General features: G+C 41.7%; 1 protein-coding gene and 1 long non-coding RNA gene across 2 annotated transcripts in view; one reads left to right on the forward strand and one right to left on the reverse strand.

The window, feature by feature from the left end:
• LOC117504818 overlaps positions 1-5,138 on the forward strand; it is a 3,434,143-nt gene that overhangs the window by 1,011,287 nt on the left and 2,417,718 nt on the right. The window lies entirely within an intron of this gene.
• The window catches only part of LOC117504873, a 241,270-nt gene that overhangs the window by 63,220 nt on the left and 172,912 nt on the right, over positions 1-5,138 (reverse strand). The gene's annotated exons all lie outside the window — the stretch shown is intronic.

Raw genomic sequence — 5,138 nt, forward strand, 5'->3', positions numbered from 1 at the left:
TTTTTGCTGGAAGTTGAGATTCTCCTCCAAAAATTCAATGACGGTTTAAAATTCCTTGAATACCATCTTGTGGTGATTTTTTCTCTCATGCAATTTGGGATCTTGTACAACTGCGGGTGAATCAATATTTGTTTTCAACAAAAATCAGAACTGTTAAGAAGAACTGAGAAGTGTTTAAATAAATCAACCGAATATGAATCCAAATGAAAACCTTTGCATGAATTTCACCTTAATTTAATCAATTTTTTACTAAAATTTCTGAGGTCTGTGAGAAAACAATCCGACCTTTTTATTTTTTTCAAAAACTATATGGATTTGAATCACATGTAATTACATGAGCCAAGCTTGAACCCTCGTGCGCATGCGTGAGTTTTTCCACGCCTGTCGCTTGCGTCATTCGCCTGTGAGCAGGCTTTGAGTGAGCACTGCTCCACCCCTCTCGTCATTGTTTCATTGCCAGGAAATGGCGGAATGGTTTGGGCTTTTTTTCCCCATCAGAATTTTTTCAGAAACTGTTAGAGACTGGCAGCTGGAAACCATTTGAAAAATTTTGATGGCTTTCGGTGAAAATGTTAGGGGCTTGGCAGAGAATAAGGAGTGTTACTGTCGCTTTAAGGACGGCCCCCAGCGGCTGTGGGGCGCACCACGCTCCGAAACCACCATCAACAGGCTGAACGACTATTTCATTTGTAAACAGATGGCTGGCTGGATCCGTGACCATTGTGTCCCATTTCTCTGGTTATCACAAGAGCTGGACATCAACCATTTTCCGGCAGATTTCACTTTTAACAAGAGATTTTGTCATGGTAAGCCGAGCAGAGGCTTTGCGCATCACGATGGATTTGCTGCTGGAACGAGACAAAAGTACCACCTCTTTTGGTCTCACAGGATGGCTTTGAGATGGCATTCAGACAGCGGTCGGTGGTTTTTCAGTCTAGTGATTATCTGAGAAATTGTGGATGATCCTGGACATGCCAGAACATGCCCTGTGAGGCTTCATCACAGCATTGCTTTGCGCCATGCGGCACCGCCGCGACGCGCGGAATTCCTCCGCTCCTCTTTCCATGACAAAAACTCTTGTAACAGTGGAATGTGCCGTTCATTTCCAAACTGGACGCTGTGTTTTATCCAGGATGTCATCTGGCAAGCACAGGAATTGTGAAAAGACGTGGACATCAGCACTTTTTCAGCACATTGAGACAGATGTGCGGAGGAATCTCGCAAAGCAACTGTCTATGGCGGCTTCGGAGCGCGGTGCCCCACCAGCCGCTCGGGGCCATCCTTAAAGCGACAGTAACACTCCGTAATCTCTGAAGCCCATCAAATTTTCACCAAAAACCATCTGAATTTCTCGAATGGTGTCCACTTTGATGTCCCTCACATTTTCTGAAAAAATTTTGATCAAGCAAAGCGACAGTCTCTGAGCCATTCCTAAACAATGAAAAAAATGACAAGAGGGTGGACCACTCCTCACTCAAAGCCTGCTCACAGGCGAATGATGCAACCGACAGGCGTGAAAAAACTCACGCATGTGCACGAAGGTTCAAGCTTGCCTGATGCAATCACACGTGATTCAAATCCATATGGTTTAAAAAAAAAAAAAATAAGGTCGGATACTTTTCTCACAGACCTCGTATTATTTCATATATCCACAATGATAAATTATGAACAGTGTTTACAAGAATCAAACAAAACCAACAGAATTAAAATGTCAGAAACTGAAAGAGAAAAAAAAAAGTGTTTTGATGAATTTCACAATTTTCACCATAAAAAATTTCTACAATTTCCAAAAAAATTCAAAAGATCAATATGTGTGTGAGGAAGGATTGTAAATCAGTGTTTAGATGAAAAACAAAAACAATCATCAAAATCCATCAAGAACTGAAGGAAAAAATTTGGGTGAATTTCAGTTTTCACCCTAAAAAGTCCATATTTTCCTAAAAACTTACAATTCCAACATTAAGACATTATTACACTCAGAGAAACTGATATGGCATCAATTCAATGCCAAAACCACTCATGTTACAAAAAAAGAAGAAAAAAAAAAAAAAAAAAAAATGCATTCAGGCGTATTATATTATTTCACACGTGTAGATATTAACTGCGCGCACAAAGATGTCATGCAAAAAACAGGAAGTATCCCAATGTATCTTCAATGTAGCTCCCTTCATCCAATTGTATGTTTTCAGTTTTTGTCTTTTTACCTTTTGTGATTGTGTATCCAGTCAAAACTCCATACTAATGTCTTTGGAGAACTTATGGACAGTTTCCACGAGCTGACTGAGTCACTTTTTTGTGTTGGTAGAGATTTTCAAATCGTCCATGACAGCAGATAGTTCACAGGTTTTTGTTTTTTCTTTCCTCTGACTCTTCTTAAGTCATACCTGATGTCTTGCTCCTTCAGGATCTTGCTGAGTGGGTCTATGATTAAACAGAATAAAAGTAGTGAGAGGCTGTCTCCCTGAAATATTCCTCTCTGAACTCGTATGTCTGGGATTGTTATTTGTCCCTCTGTGTGATTGAGGGTGATGGTGGTGTTCCACTTGTTCATTTGTGCTCTCAGGAAAGTTCTTATTTCCTCATTGATGTTGTAGAGTTCTAAGCACATCATGATCCAAGAGTGTGGTACACTGTCAAATGCCTTTTTGTAATCAATCCAAGCCATGCTGAGGTTCCTCCTCCTTTTTTTTGCAGTCCTCCAGGATAGATTTGTCTGTCAGTAACTGGTCTTTAGCTCCTAATCTTCTTCTGGAACAACCTTTCTGTTCATTTTCCAGGTAGCCACCAGTGTCAAGATGTTCATAAATGGCATCAGTTATGATTCCTGTCAGCCATTTGTACGTTGTTGTTAGGCAGCAGATGGGTCTGTACTTGTTGGGAAGCTGTGTTTCCTTGGTCTTTGGAATTAGGCTTGTGTTCCCAGTCGTTAGCTAGTCTGGTGTGTCCTCTTCTCCGCTCAATATTTTTGTGAAAGCCACGACATAATGTTGGTGCTATGCTGTCAGTCCTTTCAGCCAAAAATTTGGGATTTTGTTGATGCCAGGTGCCTTGAAGTTACTGTATTCACTCATTTTCTTTCTGATCTCCTCTTCAGTGATTACAATTTCTGGCATTTGCTGTTTGTCTTTGTTTTTCTGCTTTATTTTTTCAATCCACTCAGCCTCTTGGTGTTGTTTTGGGTCTTCAAAGAGTGGTCTCCAGAATTTTTCAATTTCTTCTCACTCAGGTTGTTGTACTTCAATTGTGTTGTTTGCCAACTTCCTGTACAAGAGCCTGGGAGTTTTTGCAACTTATCTGTTTTGCTTGTATTCTCTTGTCTTTGTTCCTAATCTGTGCTGCAAAATCTTTCACTAAGGTTTGATGTTTAGCCTCCCTCCCAGCTGTTTATCTTCAACACTGTATTTTCTTTTGATGACTATGAATGACTATGAATTATGTGTGTTTGTTCAGAGTGCCCTTCTGTTTCTGTCTTTTACTCTGATCAGAACAGCTAAATGGTGTGTCTTTTTTTTTTTTCATTTGCCTTGAATTTCCTTCTACTAGAGTGCAGTGGGCCCCAGAACCAGGGTCTAAAGCTGCACCCTTAACATTACTGGCTTTGTATCCGAGGGCTCTCTTCAAAATGGTGACCTATCTTCTCCTCAAATACTGCCTTTGATCTCCAGCCTCACTTCTCAAGTTTGAGTAAGCAAAGCAGTGAGAGATCTTTTCTTCTCCCCAATGGACCGATTTACATTGATGCAGTTTCACTGGATTCTTTTAGCAAATTGATGGGTGTTGTTGCTGGGGTCCAGGATGAGGACTATCTGGTGGATGATACGGCTGATCTGGTGGATGACCCAGCTGAGTGCTGATACAGAGGAGATGTCTCCCCACAGCACTGGGAGAAGTTGCACCATTCTCTTCATACGCCCTGGTGTCTAGGCGCTTTGTGGAGGTTTTAGCTGGGTTTGTTTCTTCTGAAACATCCTCATACCAAGATCTCGCCTGGCAAACCCCTTCATAGTGGGACCGAGGACACTCGAGGCTTGTGTCCAGTAGGAACTCCAACGCACCAACCCGCCCTGTATGAATTATCATGTGTGCATTCAGGTGGCTCTTTTGCCCAAATCTTTGACCGCATTCAGAACAGACAAATGGTTTTTGTCCTGTATGAATTATCATGTGTCTGTTCAGAGTGCCCTTTTGTCGAAATCTTTGACCACACTCAGAACAGACAAATGGTTTTTGCCCTGTATGAATTATTATGTGTGCATTCAGGTGGCTCTTTTGCCCAAATCTTTGACCGCATTCAGAACAGACAAATGGTTTTTGGCCCGTATGAATTATCATGTGTGTGTTGAGGTATCTCTTTAGTCCAAACATTTGACCACACTCAGAACAGGCAAATGCTTTTTGCCCTGTATGAATTATCATGTGATTGTTCAGAGTGCTCTTTCGTCCAAATCTTTGACCACACTCAGAACAGTCAAATCGTTTTTGTCCTGTCTGAATTCTAATATCTCTGTTCAGAGTGCTCTTTTGTTCTTGTTTTTTACTCCCATCAGAACAGCTAAATGGTTTTCCGCTTGCTTGCCTCTCCTTTTGCTGCTCTGAGTTGTTTCTGTGACCAAATGCTTTTCCATATATAGAGCCTTTAAATTGTTTCTCATCAGTGTTGCCTGAACAAACAATATTGGTATTTTTTCGACAGTTAAAACGTGACTTAAGTTCTCTGGTCTGTTTCCAGTCATAACTCTCATCAGTCTCAGTTCCAGAACTGTCTGAACTCCTCCCACTGGTATCTGGTTGTAAATGACTGTTTGGACCCGAGTTGCTTGCTGGTTGTGATCCTCCATCGTCCTCTCCATCAGCTTCTGCTGTCAGTGTTCTGTGTACAGATGAGCTGCTGGCTACAGGCTCAGCCTCTGTGCTCTCATCGCTTCGGCTTTGATGAAGCTGTGATGACTCTGGTTTTTCATCATCATTTTCACTCTTCACAGGGACGGCAGTGAAACCAAACTTGGTGAGATCTGCCTTCTCCAGCTGCTGAAGCTGCTCTCCCTGCTGACGTATCCACAGCTTCTCTTCTTCTTTAATGTCCTCCTGATCAACACTCAGATTCCATTCCTGGTGTTCAGGGAGAGTTTCTTCTTTAA

The sequence above is a fragment of the Thalassophryne amazonica genome, chromosome 23 (genome assembly GCF_902500255.1).
Source record: "Thalassophryne amazonica chromosome 23, fThaAma1.1, whole genome shotgun sequence".
Lineage (NCBI taxonomy): Eukaryota > Metazoa > Chordata > Actinopteri > Batrachoidiformes > Batrachoididae > Thalassophryne > Thalassophryne amazonica.